At 37.6% G+C, this 16,820-nt stretch overlaps 1 protein-coding gene across 1 annotated transcript in view; it reads left to right on the forward strand.

Moving 5' to 3' along the window:
- NRIP1 (nuclear receptor interacting protein 1) overlaps positions 1-11,902 on the forward strand; it is a 212,059-nt gene extending 200,157 nt beyond the window's left edge. The window contains exon 4 of the transcript XR_007723869.1: positions 1,202-11,902. The gene's annotated coding sequence lies outside the window, so the exon portion shown is untranslated. The remainder of the gene's footprint in view (positions 1-1,201) is intronic.
- The last annotated feature ends 4,918 nt before the right edge of the window (positions 11,903-16,820 follow it).

The raw sequence follows: 16,820 nt of genomic DNA on the forward strand, positions 1-16,820 counted from the left end.
AGAATTATAGAGTTGAATACTGTATTACTTTAAATGATTCATAAAGTATAAAGGTATAAACATCGCTGTAAGTGTGTTCATTCAAAGTTTTAGGATCTACTGCAGAGGAAAAGAAGAGAGGGGCTGGAGGCAGAAATATCATGACCTACTGCAAAAACATAACTGTGATTTATATGAGCTTACGTAGCTTTGTCCTTTACCATACCTTAGTTCTCAGGGTTATCCTTCAAAACAGGGAAGAAATGCATTTTTATTACTGGGTGATTTAACCAGTGGCCAAGATTATGACTTATAACCTTGGATTTTAAGATTGTCTATGGGCATAATTTGAAGATGAAATTTAATAGGGTTCCTCTAGAGTCCTAAAAGAAGAAGTCAATAAGGGAAGAGTTCTTTTATCTAGTAGTGGTTTATAAAACAGTTCCTGGGCATGACATCACAGTGCAATGTACTTGGTTCAGATTACTCCTCACTATCTATTAGTACAGCTACACCAAACAAAAGATGCCCTTTGATATTATAATGAGTCTCTGATGGGCATTAAAGGAAATGTGCAAAAATAAAACCCTCAGTATTCTTTTTTTAAAAAATACTACATTACTCCCCTTTTCTCCCCATTCATGTTTCTTTTGCTCTTACTTGAATGGGAATGAGAAGTGAAAATTAATGTATGTAATCGTACATACATTACATACAAAAGATAAACGTAGTTATCTTTTGAATTTTCCTTGCTTGGTTATTATATTTTGAAAAACTTTGACAGAAAAATGTTAAGAGAAAAATGCCTGAAAGGTAGATCAGTCAATTGTAAGGTACTCACTTTTAATTAAAATGTTTCTGATCTTTTTTTGAAGTGGGGGCTTTTCATATCTAATTACACTTATTGGCAGAGAAGAGGTAGTTGATTTTCTTTCTCTTATATTCCCTCCTCACTCACAGTATATTTTCCAATATTTTGTGTTGGATGCCTCTTTTAAAAAACCCTACACTCAATTATATGCTGAAAAGCAACTTTAAGATTATTATAAGGTGATTATACTAATGGATCTAATTTTACATGCCTTTCTATTTCATGCCCTTTGGTAGTGACCTCCCTATTCTTATTCTAAGTTGGCTACGTGACTAGAACAATGGGATTTTAGTGGAACAGATGCAAGCAAAAGCATGAAATGTGTTTCTGCATTTCTGCTTTCTTTTGTAGACTCCTGCCCCTGCCATGAGAACATGCCCTTTCCAGTTTGCAGGAGAAATATAAGAGAAGTCCAACGAAAGAGAGCTGAGTTTCCCCAATGATGCCATCAAGATGAACTAACTACAGTTAACCAGCCAGCTGATAGCAGATGCATGAGTGAGCCCAGCTGAGAGCAGGTGAGCATGGCCCAGAGCAGCAGAACTGCTGAGCCAGTCCCTTAGTTGAAACAAAATAATAAGTGATGGTCTTCAGCCATTCAGTTTAGAGTAATTTGTTGTTCAGCAATAGTGTATTGATACAGGATCATTTGTTCCAGAATTCCCATATTAGAGATGAGAATACTGAGGCTGGGAATCTACATTTTCCCAACTTAAGAGAGCTACCAAAGTCCCCAAATTTTAGAGTTGACAACTTGACTTATAAATTATATAAAAGTCAGAGCACCTAATTATTGACAAACTTCTCAATCCTTACCCGCTAATTCCAGATGATAATGTGTAAACAATATTTCCTGGATTTATTTTGATTAGTATTACACTTAAGGTTAAAGATTTTGTCAAGCCTAAGCATTATAGAAATTGTCATTCATGTGAAGTTATTCTCTTGTGCAATGGAAAAGCTTCATTTAGTGTGCTGAGTTTGTAGTTGCGTTTGACGCTTAATGGGGTTAGCCCTGTGAAGCATATTGCAAGTGTCCTCTAGAGACTGGACTGGTTTCCAACTGATTTCAAGTTGCAATTCAAATCCTTGTCTTTCACAAATAGCAACTACATTGTGTCAATTGATGACCTCGCAAAAACTACTGTAAATAAAATCTTAAACTTTAAAACTACAGTAAAGGTTACTCTGTAATATATGTGAGACCAGCAATCATGAATTAGGAGAGTTTCCTTTCAATTTTGAGTCAAGGTTCAGGATCCAAAATATAGAATTGTTTACTGAATTATAGCTTATGGCATTGTATTTGGATTGAGAAGTATAGAGATTCAGAATGATTTTCTCCTCTAATAGCTTGCTGTTTAATGGGAATTTTTTTTATTAAGCATAAATCTCATTTTCTTTAAAATACTTTAATATCCTAGTATAGTAGATTTTTAACAGTCTAAAAGTTTTAAGCTTTTTAATTTTGGTCTTGGAGACAGACAATAATTAACACTCCTTAAATGCATTTTTCTTTCTTCTGATGATGACTTGCCTTTGAGGACCAGGTTCAAAACATACAGCACTGAAATTGAATCACTCTGATTTTCATTTATTTATTAAGTGTTTGCCTTTGTGCCAGTTTTGCATTGTCATCAATTGGCTACAATAAATCTATATGTGCTCTGAAGAAAGTTGATTTCTTTAGTCTTCCTCTCCCAGACTGTTATTTTTTCTGTGTGATAAGCTTTAAAGGACTTAAAGGGATAAAATGTAAAGAAATTGTTTTGAGCAGAAAAGATATGCCTAATAGTTTGAAGACCTATGTTCTTCTGTTACCCAAATTCAAAAGAACCAATATGGCTATCATTGTAATTATTTTGTTATTCTTAGGCATAAGTTATTGAGTCTTTCCATGAGACAGCAATTCATCTTAACATAGTCTAAATCTAATAACAATCTTCAAGTCTTTATTTCAGATCACTTTTCCCTCCTGCTTGGATATCTTTCTCCTCAAATGTTGATATTCATTAGGAAGAAGAGAACAAAGACAGAGTTCTTTAATAAGAACGTGATAAACTTCCCTTAGGTATAACTTACCTTACACAAAGGGTGGATTTCTGTAAACTAAGGTAGAAATTAGATTTTTTATGTGTGAATGGAGAAATCTGTAAACACATTTTGGGGACATATTAATGTCTAGATTCCAGAACAACTCCTTTTAAAAATAAATATCTCTTACAAAATTTTATTCTTAAAAATTAAAAAAATTGAATCTACAATTTACTATTGCTAAAACCATTTACTTCAACATTTTAATTTTCCTTTTTTCTCACTATTCTTGAACCTATTAAAAGAGGAAAAATCAAACATGTTGGAACAACAGAAAAAATAAGGAAAAACAAAAATCCCTAAGAAACAAAATGTCTAGTGTCTTAATTATATACTGCTATGTAATAAATTTCCCCAAACTAAATGACTTAAACAGCATACTTATCTCACAGTTTCTATGGACTGGAAATGCAGGTAAAACTTACTTGGATTTTCTGCTTAGGCTCTTCCACAGGCTAGAATCACGGTGATATCTGGGGCTGAGGTCTAATTGCAAGGATCAACTGTGGAAAGATCCACTTCCAAGCTCACTCACTTGGTTGCTGGCATAATTCAATTCCTTGCAGGCTCTTGGTCAGAGGGCCTCAGTTTCCTGCCGACTGTAGACCAGAGGCTAACCTCAGTTTCTTGCCACCTGGTCACTTCTACATAGCAGCCTGCTTCATCAAAAACAGCAAGAGAGAGAGAATCTGCAAGCAAGAGGAAAGTCAGTCTTTTGCAACTTAAGGACTGAAATGACATCCCATCACTTTTGTTATATTCAATTCATTAGAAACAAGTCATTAAGTCCAGGGCATACTCAAGGGAAAGATATCACACAAGAGTATGAGATTATATAGGAGGCAGGGATCAATGGGGCCTGTCTTAGGAGTCCATGTATTACAGTTAGAGTGGTTCAGTTGTTATTGTTTTAATATTGTCTCCCTTTCATAGAAATACTTAAAAATATTTTGCTTATCTATCACATTTAATTACATACACTATACCGTTACAGCCAAATGTGAATATTGTAAGGTACGTATGCAAAAAATTACAAAAAATTTGCTTGACATGGTTAAGCATCCTCTCTAGAGTACTCTTGCAGGGTTGGAGTCCAACTGTGTTGGGGAGCTGTTTTCAGGTTTTGCCCTACCTGTGCTTTGTTCTTAGCTATGAAAAGAAAAAGTGGGTTATAACTTTCTGCTGTTCTCAAGTATGGATCAAATATGATATGGAAAGCAATAAAACTGAGAAATAAAGAGATGCAAGGCTCAGCATTATTTGTACTTGCAACTTTGGAGGAACAAAATTTTTAAATTCATTGTGTGTAGCATTGCAATAACTAGAGCTGTAGAAAGAGTTAATATTCTTTGCATGACATCTAAATGTGAAGAATTTCATATATCGAGAATTCTCTGTAGTTAACAATATAGGCTCTGGTAACACAACGAGCAGGTAATTTCAACACACACTGGCACAGAAGAGCAGATCTGGAACTATGAAAGAGAGGAATCTAGACCCATCAGGTAAGAAACATTTCTTTCCACCCTTTCTGACAAGATTTTCATGGACTTCCTAGTATGAAGCTAAGGTAGACATTAAAATGCTAAATTCAGTGCTGATTAAAATCCAGTTCTTCTTCCCCTTCAGTCTCATAGGAGGTTACACTTGTCAACTCTCTGCAGTTTGCAAAATTATATGACTTCCTAGCCAATGGATAATGAACAGAAGTGACATGTGTTACCATCTAGACCAAAGTACAGAAGAATGGGTCTGAGCTCTCCATATACTTTCTTCTTCCTGCTATGGTGACCAGTGATTTTTCAAATAGTAGAGTCTATGTCCACCTGAGTTCTTAAGTGACTGTATAAGGAAAATCCCCTGCCACTGACCAGTGATGGACATGTGGCATGTCAAAAGTGGTAACTCTTTTTTATGTTAAGGACCTTTATCTTAGTTTCCTATTGTTACCATAACAAATTACCATGAACTAAGTGGCTTAAAACAAAGCAAATTTATTATCTTATAGTTGTGGGATCAAGAAGTTCTAAAATAAAGATGTTGTCAAAGCTGTATAGTGCTACTAGATGCTCTTGGGGAGAATCTATTTCCTTGCTTTTTGCAACTTCTACAGGATACCAGCATTCCTTGGCTTGTGGCCCCTTCCTTCATCTTCAAAGCTAACAGCATAACATCTTCAAACCTGTGTTTTCCTCTCTTCGTCTCCCTGTTTGCTGCTTCTAATTTCACATTTTCTTCTCTCACTGTGACCTTCTTGCCTCCATCTTATAAAGACCTGTGTGGTTACTTGGACCCACCCAAATAATCCAGCATAGTTCCCCATCCCAACATCCTTAACTTAATCTTCCAATCCCTCTTGCTAAATAAGGTAACATAGTTACAGGTTCTTGAGATTAAGATATGGACATCATTGGAGACTATATTAGGCCATTCTGCATTGCTATAAGGGAATACTTGAGACTGGGTAATTTATAAAGAAAAGGGTTTATTTGGTTCATGGTTCTGTAGGTTGTGTGAGCATGGCACCTGCATCTGTTTGGCTTCTGGTGAGGCCGAAGCTTACAGTCATGGTGGAAGGCAGAGAGGGAGCCAGTACATCAAGTGAACTCGCAGAGTGAGAACTCATTCACTACCATGAAGACAGCACCAAGCCATTCTTGAGGTATCAGCTCCCATGACCTGAACATCTCCCACTAGGCCTACCTCCAACATTGGAGGTCAAACTTCCACATGAAATTTGGAGAGGACAAACATCCACGTCATATCAGAGATCATTATTTAACCTACCATATCCTTGGAATTAGGGGTTTATGTGTTACTGCAGCATAGTTTAATGTATGCTGAGGAATATGGAAGCCATAGTAAGTTAATACTAAAATCTCACTGGACATTAACTATAGAAGTATGCCCAAAGTAGCTATTTAGTAGACATAATCAGCCTCAACTTTTCTGTGTCATCATGAGGTTGCAAATTATAGAACTTGCTTACGAAAGTTATATGCAAAATGCAGAAAACTGAGAATTGTCTATCACCCTCTGGTTTCTGGTTTCTAGGATTTCCAGGCAAGAGAAACACCAAATGACACAAAAATATGAACTATTCCTATTTGAGTATTTATATATCACACATTACATGTGATGAAGTCACAACATGACTTAGGATATTAGGTATAAGATCTGAAACAAGTGAAAATATCTTTCTAAAGTATATCTAATGACAGCAATAATCACATTTTGTTTATCAGATTGTTTTCTATCTGGACAAAATTTTTTTAATCTATTGATAATACCTTATGTGGCATTACATAATATAATTACATAATGTAATTATGTATGTTCAACTGTATTATTATTTTATGTTCTACTAGGTGGAATCTTATGATATGGAAGTTTTCATTTAAAAAAGCAATTATTTCTGTGTATACGTCTATATAAGACATAAGCAGATCAAGACAGATGATTAGGATATATGCAGCAAGACTACAATAAAATTTTATGGGTTTGAGTATTATCTCACATATGAGAAGAAGCTAATGGGTATGGAGCTTATGCTAATATTTTATCATTTCAACTCCAGAAGATCATGTACTCAAACACTGATTTATTCATGAATCCATCTATCCTTTCAACATTCCTTCACTATCAACTAGGAAGATACTGTAGCTCATCAGTAAGAATATATAGGTTTTGGAGAGAGATTGACACATAAATTTCAAACTCAGCCTCACCACTTACTAACTGTGTTGAGCTAAGTAAACACAGTCTCTCTGCCCCTTAGTCAGATATAAGTTTGATAATAATGTTTACAGTTAAGGATTATTGTGAAAATTAGAGATAATGTATATCAAACACTCGGTATGCTATAACCATTCAACAGATGATAATAGAAACTCTGGTTGTTATTTGCCAGAAATCAGGATGTGAAGATGTAAAACACATAACTCCTCCGTCTAAATAACAAAAGTGGAAGCAAATGACTACAGTGTAGAATAGAGTTACCAATAAGCTACGGATCAGAGAGAAGAGAATGATTCAGTTTTTGGGAGAGTCATAAAAGGTCTGCATGACAGATGACTTTTGAGATGGCTTAGAAGGAGTAAATTGGGTTTCTGAAAGAGGAGACATTTTAACTAGGAGCAATATGTGTAGTTATAGGACATGTGAAAGGAGAGAGAGAATAAAAGAAACCTGAAGTAATTCGGTTTATCTAGAGCAGAAAGCTTTTCAAAACTCACTTTTCAGGTTTCACGAAGAATTTAATGCAGATCTACCATCAACCAGGCAATCCGATTTCCAGTATATACCCAAAGGAATATAACTCGTTTTAACAGAAAGACACATGCACCCATATGTTCATGCCAGCACTATTCACAATAGCAAAGACATGGGATTAATCTAGATGCCCATCAATGGTGGATTATGAAGAAAATGTGGTACATATACACAATGGAATACTATGCAGTCATAAAAGAAAATGAAATAATGTCCTCTGTTGCAACATGGATGAAGCTGGAGGCCATTATCCTAAGCAAATTAATGCAGAAACAGCAGACCAAATACCCCATGTTCTCACTTATAAGTGGGAACTAAACATTAAGTACACATGGATACAAAGATGGGAACAATAGACCCTAGGGCATACTTGAGGGTGGGAGGATGGTGAGGGTAAAAAAACTACCTATCAGGTACTATGCTCACTACCTGAGTGATGAAATCATTTGTATACCAAACTCCAATGACACACATTATAGCCATGTAACAGCCTGCACATGTACCCCCTGAGCCTAAAATAAAAGTTGAGAAAAAAGAAACCCTTCCCTTCCTCATCATTCTGTCCTTTCAAGAGTGCAGTGTGGCATCAGAGGGCCTAAGAATCAGAAAAGTCACCCCCTCATTCTCTAATGCTTTGACTGTACTGAATATATATATCCTAAATATATAACATCTACCATTTTTGTAACCTTTTTTGTTTGCTTTTCCTCTTTACTAGGTTGTAAGTTTCACAAGTTTAGTGACCATCACTTATTCATCATTATATCTCTGCCATTTACGAGAAGAGATATTAGGTAATTATAATAAAGATTTCTCGAATGAATGCATAAATCATGTGGCCATGGTAGAAGACTAGAAGAAGTCTGAGTGAGTTAGCTAAGCAAAAGATTTTATTTTGTTCTTATATTGTTAACAGAGAGACATATTCAAGGAGAAGATTAATTGAGCAGCTAGGAAGGGGGCTGTAACCTGTAAAGCCACAGGGACAGAGCTGCCCAAGATCATGGGAGCCCACCTCTTGCATCAGTATGACTTGGATGTGAGACATGGAGTCAAAGGAGATCATTTTGGAGCTTTAAGATTTAATTACTGTGTTGCTGATGTTGGATTTGCATGGGGCCCACAGCCCTTTCATTTTAGCCAATTTCGGCCATTTGGAATGGGTTATTTACCCAATACCTTTACTCCCATTGTAACTAACTAGGAAGCAACTAATTTGCTTTGGTTTTACAGTCTCATAGGTGGAAGAGACTTGCCTTTTCTCAGATGAGACTTTAAACTTGGACTTTTGGGTTAATGCTGGAATGAATTAAGACTTTGGGGGACCATTGGAAAGGCATAATTGGTTTTGAAATGTGGAAGAAACATGAGATTTGGGAAGGGTCAGGAGTGGAATGATATGGTTAGACTTTGTGTCCCCACTCAAATCTCATCTTGAATTATAATTCCCATAATCCCTAAGTGTCAAGGGAGAGATCAGGTGTAGGTAACTGAATCATGAGTATGGTGTCTTTCATGCTGTTCTTGTGATAGTGAGTGAGTTCTCTCCTTATCTGATGGTTTTATAAGGGGCTTTTCCTCCTTTGCTCAGCATTTCTTCCTGCTGCCTTATGTAGAAGGTGTCTTCCTTCCCCTTTGCCTTCCACCATGATTGTAAGTTTCCTGAGGCCTCACCAGCCATGCTAAACTGTGATTCAATTAAACCTCTTTCCTTTACAAATTACCCAATCTTGGGTATTTCCTTATAGTAATGTGAGACCAAACTAATACATAGACCCTTGGTCTTGGACTTCACAGCATCCTGAAATGTGAGGAAATAAATGTTTGCTCTTTATAAATTACTCAGTCTCAGATAGTCTATTGCAGCAGCACAAAACAAAGACATTCTATTACAAGGAGAACAGATTATTATTAAATTTATGCAAATAAATATATTTACAGAAAAATAAAAATACTCAAAAGTATCCTCCAATTTCTGACAGGATTAGATAGAGAGAAAAAGATAAATGCTTTATTTTTGTTGACAAAGGTTTAATCTACTTAAAAAAACTTAAATTTAAAGTCAGGAGGTACATGTGAAGGTTTGTTACATAGATATATTGTGTAGTGGTGGAGTTTGGGCTTCTAGTATACCCAGAACCTGAACAATGAATATTGTACCCAATAGGTCATTTTCCATATCTCACCCCTTCTCCCAACATCCTCACTTTCGGAGTTCCCAGTTTCTATTATTTCCATCTGTACATTCATGTGTACCCACTGTTTATTCCCCACTGATAAGTGAGAATGTACAATATTTGATTTTCTGTTTCTGAGTTATTTCACTTAGGATAATGGCCTACATCTCCATCCATGTTTCTGCAATAGACATTATTTCATTTTTTATATGTCTGCATACTATTTCATAGTGTATATATAGCATATTTTCTTTATTCAATCATCCATTTAGGGTAGATACTTAGGTTGATTCTGTGATTTTGCTATTGTGAACATAATCTACCAAATTGTTTTGATTTCTAGATAGATGGAGATAAAAGAGAAAGATTCCTTATGTCCAGAAAATAGAATACTAAACAACTAGCAATATTTTGAGCAAGAGTCACAAGCAAAATCAAAATCATTTTTCATCAGTTCATTCAATTTCATGTAATTCTTGTTTTGCTTGATCTTGGGTTAGTGATTTTATGTACCTATCAGCATCTCCATAACTTCTGAATTTTTCTTTACTTAGGTCAGTGGTATAATCTTAAAGTTATTTAAGTGATGTCATCAGAAGCCTGTACCCCACAGTATCTCTCACAGTCCTTTCTAAGGTTCTCTGAGGCAGTCTCTTTTGTTAAAGACACAACACTTTATGGCTTATACCTGATTTGTAAAAAATTGTTTCTTTACATCTAAGGAAGAAGATTTCTAACTAAGCTACAAATAAAAAGATTTATATGTTCTAGGGCTTCTCGATTTAGAGTTATGTGCCAATTGTTTTACACCGGCTTTGGGATGAGTCCCTCCTTATGAATACACAGTTCCTTGTTAGTCCCATAAGCCTTCAGAGGGAAGGCTTCTAAAATAACTCCCATCAGGTCCTGTGTTAGTCCTTTTTTATGCTGCTGATAAAGACATACCCAAGACTGGGAAGAAAAAGAGAATTAAATGGACTTACAGTTCCACAAGGTTGGGGAGGCCTCGGAATCATGGCGGGAGGTGAAAGGTACTTCTTATATGGTGGTGGCAAGAGAAAATGAGGAAGAAGCAAAAGCAGAAACCCCTGATAAACCCATCAGATCTTGTGAGACTTATTCACTATCATGAGAATGGCATGGAAAAGACTAGCCCCCATGATTCAATTACCTCCCTCTGGGTCCCTCCCAAAACACATGGGAATTCTGGGGTATACAATTCAAGTTGAGATTTGAGTGGGGACCAAATCGTATCAGGCCCTGAATATCAGCCTCCAAATCAGCCAACTTCTGATTATTTACAGGAAGGCCTAGAAAAGGGTCTGGCCATTTGTTATGTTGGTGAGGAGAATTTTTTTCAGGGGGCCATCTGGCTTGTGGCACAACTACAGAATAACTGTCAGTGGAAGGGTTTATGGTCTGTGTGGATTTCAATTTTTGTTGTAAATGTGATTTCTGCCATTTAGTTTTGCCAAAGGATCCTTTTAGGCTCACTATGATACTTTTCTTCTTCTTTTGACTTCTCCATAGGTACAAACAAGACATTTGTTTGTAGTGGGAGCTCTCTAAAAATCCTTTTAAATACAAAAGCTTTTGCAGATCACAGGATCTGTCATCTGCCCATTCATGATTTAGGATCTCCAAAGGTATACCTGTTCCAAATGTGACTAAAAAGTAGTAAGACTTTTTGTGGCTTAACAATGGACATAAGAGGTATTCCCAGAAATGGTGCAGAAGATACAGCCCCTATAATCTAAGGTCATTTCTCAAGTCACTTCTATAAACACTTCTTCTAAGTCTCTTTCTCTGATGAAGTTGCTGAAAAGTAGCAATGGTGGGTCTAATTCTAGCAACAAATGGAATGCCTGGGCTACCCAGATTTTTATCCAGCTAACTACAAATTCTTGGGATCCCAATCTGATGTTTGGCCATCTCTTAGCACAGACTTGGCAACCTGTACTCCTGGCAGGCAGAAAACCAGAGAGAGAGAACTCTCTTACTAAATCCAAGCCAAACTTTCAAGACACAAAACAAGACAAACAGGGCACAATGACTATCCCTGTGAGCAAAAGGATCTATAACAAGAGCACCCAAACTAAAAGTCATAATACCCAAATAACTATTTCCCATAAGTGTTTGCTCCATCTAATCTAAATATCGTAAAGAAAAGACAATGATATGGTAGGACTAGGAAGGGAAGACCATGGTCCCTTTAAACGATATGGAAGGGGAGAGGGAAGTGCGGTGTGGGCCCTGCTGAGGGTTGTATCCCCACGGACGTGGGCGATGACAGGCACTCCTGCTTTTGTGCCCAAATGTTCCATTTTCCAAGACCACCCTGGCCTGCCACGCCCCCATCCCGGGTCTGTAAAAACCTGAGACCCTAGCAGGCAGACACACAGGCGGCCAGATGTGGAGAGGAGCACATCAGCTGAAGAGGACACAAGCACCTGGATGGAGACAAGATGTCCAGGGGAGCACGCTGGAGGAAAAGAGCACGCTGGCGAAGGAGAGCACGCTGGCAGAGGGGAGCCGGTTGGCGGAGGGGAACAGGCCGGCGGAGGGGAGCAGGCCGGCGGAGGGGAGCAGGCCGGCGGAGGGGAGCAGGCCGGCGGAGGGGAGCACGCTAGCGCAAGAGAGCAAGCTGGTAGAGGGGAGCACGCTCGCGGAGGGGAGCACGCCGGAGGAGGGGACCAGGCCAGCGGAGGGGAGCACGCCGGAGGAGGGGACTAGGCCAGCGGAGGGGAGCACGCTGGAGGAGTTGAGCAGGCCGGCGGAGGGGAGGAGGCCGGAGGGGAGCACGCCGGCGGATGGAGAGCTGGCTGGAGGAGGAGAGCAGGCTGGAGGAGGAGAGCAGGCTGGAGGAGGAGAGCAGGCTGGAGGAGGAGAGCAGGCTGGAGGAGAAGCACACCAACAGGAGTCAGCAGGCCATCTACCAAGCAAGTGTGGCAGAGTTTGGTCACTTAGACGGAGGAGAGCCAGGGCTGATGAGTGGCCCAACTCCAGTGGAAGACCATCTGCTTTCTGGCTGCCCCATCAGCAGACAGCTACTTCCACTCAATAAAACTTTACACTCATTCTCCAAGCCCACGTGTGGTCCAATTCTTCCACTACACCAAGGCAAGAACTCAGGAAACAGAAAGCTCTCTGTCCTGGTGACAAGGTAGAGGGTCTGACTGAGCTGCTTAACAGAAGCCCTCCATAGACGGATGGCAAACGTTTAAGCGCCCTGTAACACCGCCCAGTGGGGCTTCAGGAGCTGTAAACATCCACCCCTAACAGTGCCGTGGAGTCAGAGCCCCACAGCCTGCCCATCTATAAGTTCCCCTAGAGGTTTGAGCCGTGAGGCACTGAAGAAGCAAGCCACACCCCCATCACATGCCCTGGGAGGGGACAAGGGAATTTTTCCTGTTTCAACAAAGACGAGTTCTTACTGCACGCACTCAACTGGACACTGAGCAGAGATCAGCAAGGAAATTTCTCTTTGGTGTCTTCGTCAAGAGATCCTGAGATCTCAGCTGCAGTCTTCAGAGTGACTGCGGAGTCCCAACCATCCCATCTTCATTGCCAAAGTGTTGGGGAGGGAAAACTATTCTTGGACTCACTTATGTTCCTGGCTTTGAGGTCTGCAGATTAAACTGACAAAAGGCATTAGCAGGAGAAATAAAAACTAAAGTTTATTTATTTCTGCGTATGGGAGCACACAAAAGCAGTGGCCTCACTAAAAAGCTAAAGTTAGGGGCTTATATGCCTAATTTGAAAGAAAAAGTGAAGAAGAGAGAAAAGGCTTTGATGAGAAGAACATACATGTTTAGGAAAGACACATAGATTCTTAGGGGAACAAGTGGGAGGAATTGTATTGTTTCTGTAGGTGCAAGTGGTCTTTTTTTTTAACCTTTTCATAGCATCAAACTCCTTCAGAGGGGTATTCATGATAGTTGAATTCTTTTGAAAGTTTTTACTTCTAGGTAGATAAGGAGAATTCAGAAAAAGGCTTCGCAGTTGTATATCCTGGATCTCTCCACCACAATCCTATGACAGCTATTACCCATTTTCACTTCCGGGTTTGCTATACACGTAATACATTTGTATACATAATATAAGACATAATTCCTGAAAGTCTCATAACTAATGACAGTGATGCTTTATGTATTAAATATAGCATATATTATTTATATTTTAAACCATGGGGTAGTTGAACTAATTAGATGTTTTAGTTATGTTTATCTTTTTTAACGCATTACATGCCGTAGGGAATGTGTGAAAGAAATCAGAAACCATGGCTTACATTTCAGTTTCTCATGAAGGTGTGTAATCTTGAGTCTGCTCTTTGAAAGTTGTTTTTGTATTTGTTGGTGAAATGAGAATAATGATAATCTTCTTGCAGGGTTGATGAGATATAATGAGATAAAAAAAGATGAAAGAGCTTGGCAGATTGCTTCGTGCATAGTAGGCATCCAGTACATTTCAGTTGAACCTAAATCTAGTGGAATCCAACTTCTCACGATGGCAACAAACTAAGCTGCCTATATTTTCTCTGGTTTCCATTTGATCCTTGTCTTACTTATAACATACTTATAATCATAGAAGGGATGCACTAATGCATGCTACCTTTTTTTTACCAAACATTTGATATATCATTATTGTACACTAGAACCATGTTATCTGTTTTAAGGTCACTGTGCCATGCTGTCACTAAAAATCAGTCAAGTGGAAACACACCATCATTTACAAGCGCTAGATAGTAGTTTGGCAAGGTGGAAGCTTATACATTTAGGTCATAAATTAATAGCTAAGTTAATCTTCCTTTTTTAATTAAGAAAAGTCAACCAAGCATAAATGTTGATTAAACAGATGATGGTACCAAAAGCAGCATATAGGTAATATATGGTACACAAATTATTCAGCCCGTGTCTCTCCATGAAGAGCAAAGAAGAAATCAAGGTGATTATCTAAAAGATATAGGCATAAAATCTAATAAACAATTTTTTACCTCAACCACATCTGTGAACTTTTTGCATGAATTATCTGTTTAATTCCTTCAATAATCCACTTAGCTCTAAGAAGTTTTATCTAAACCCTGTTACTGTCAGTCATTAAAAAATGACAGTTTTTCCCTTCACTATTTTATACATGTGAATATTAAGACAGTAAACGTCAAAGTGACTACTAAGCTCCTTATAGGAGATACTGAGAATAAAGGCAAAATATGAAAACAAAATTTCACACTGCTCACATTATTTTGGTTGGGAATTTTTCTGTTGCTCTTGATCAATATTTCTTAGTCTTGGGCAAAACCTTAGCGAACCAGCATCCTAAATTATTTCTGTAGGGTGTAAATTCATCTGCTGTTCCTCAAAATAAGTTATTTATTTTCAGAGAAAAATCAATGTTGAATTTGCAACTTTATCAGGTTTAAAGGCAGGTTAAATTCAGTCACCAAAGTATTGTTTCTCATTTATATTCTCTGTCCATTTCAATTCAGGTATCTGTGAACCTTGGGAAATCTTTGCTTTTTTTTTTCTCTCACCTTCCTTCTGGTCTTTCAGTCAGAGAGGAAAGGGATGTAATGTTTATTGTCTAAGTGCTACACATAAATTGAATCATTTCATGGGCTCAGACCTAAAGAAAAGAAATAGACTTCCTAAAAGAAAGGAGTCATCTTGTTTCTCTCCAAGAACAAAATAGCTTGTACTCTGTTTATTTGGTATTCTACTCCATTTGGTAAGTGCTCTTTTCCTCTGGCTTTCAGTTTATGTTCAAACATCTACATGCATTTATCAGATTGCCTTTAGAGACTGCCTGTGAGGACAGGCATTTGCATTCACTTTCAATGATCCCAGCATCTTGGTATAGCAAACATCCACACTGTTAGGAAAAGCATCAGTCTATACTTAAAGTATACAAGTGTCACTTGAAATCTAAGCTCTTAAATAAGAGGGAAGACATCTGGCCTTACTCCTTGTTCTTATACTCCCACAGTCTGAAGACTTGCAGAAAATTTCCTTAGCAAGTAACCAAACAACTATGAAGTATAATAAAATGTACTCACTAATGGTGGATACTCACTAATGTACCCACCATTGATTTTAAAAAATGTAAAGTATCCTTTGAGTACTATAGTTTAGTTTAAAATGATCAATTGTGTAATGCAAACTTGGAAGAGCTTAGAAAAGCATGAGTAAGGGTTAAGTGAACAATATTTTCAGAGGACTTTTGCCGAGTTTCTAAAAGTATACAATGGTTTAAAGGATATATAATTCTGACTAATTCTTTACTTGAAAGTGGAGTGAACTTGACTCTCCTCAAGCCAGTCCCAATTATATCATATTAATGAAGGTTTTTATTGTAAATTCAGTTTTCTGTCAAGGATACTACTTTTCCAGATACTTATGTGACTTTCTTCTTTATTTTCCTTTTAAGTTCCCACTCAAATAACACCTAGATATAATAGAATCCTCACATTCCAAGAGCACACTTTCATTCTCACCCTCGCTTTTTATTATTTTCTCCTTAGATCTTACTGCCTATATGACGTATTGTGTATTTATTTGTTTGTCTCCGGTCTTCCACTAGATGCAAATGTTATGAAAGCAGAAAATTTACTGATTTTGTTCATTCTTTTTTCCAGTGCCTACAATAGTTCCTGGTATATAGAAGGTATATACTAAATATTGGGAGAGTGAGGGAACAAATGAGATTTGCTGCAGAAGACTAAGGAAAAGACATAAATGAATAAATAACTAGTAGAATGTTAGCACAATCAGAAAAAGGGCCATTTCTTTTCATTTGGATGTTTCAAATCTATTTGTTGTTGTTGTTTTTCTGGCTGGGCTTGAAATGTAGGCATTCAGCCAGGAGGCTGTATGCTGACTAATGAGATAGCGATACCCATTTAGCCCAGCAATATTCATACATTCTATATGCATTCATTTTTCTCTAGTGACATTTTAATATATTTTGGTGAAGATATTCCCAAGATAATGAAGATATGTTGAGTGAGCCTTAAAAGTGATGAGTCTTTTTTTCCATTATCAAAGACAAATACAGGTGTGTAATGTATGCAGAGAATTAGAAGTAGGGAAAAAAATGAAGGAATCCCAAATAATGAAAAGAAATTAAAGCTCTCCAATAATTGAAAGAAAGGCCAAACTGAAAACATAAATCTCCAGGCTCTGCAAGGATTTATACTGATGTGGGGCACGTGGACCAATGGCTTTCATGATGTGATTCATTTTGAAAAAAATGTCATTTCCATTGCCAAGTAGAGTTCATGGTTTAGTGAAAATTTCATCTTCAGTCTAATCACATGAGCCAAATTCTGGCCCTATATATTCTGATGTGAGGAATGAGTGTTTTTAGTTTATTTGTGAGATTCCAAGCATAATATCCAGGAGGGTTAGTCACATCACAGCTAAGGTAAGATT

This window comes from Macaca thibetana, chromosome 3 (assembly GCF_024542745.1).
Source record: "Macaca thibetana thibetana isolate TM-01 chromosome 3, ASM2454274v1, whole genome shotgun sequence".
NCBI lineage: Eukaryota > Metazoa > Chordata > Mammalia > Primates > Cercopithecidae > Macaca > Macaca thibetana.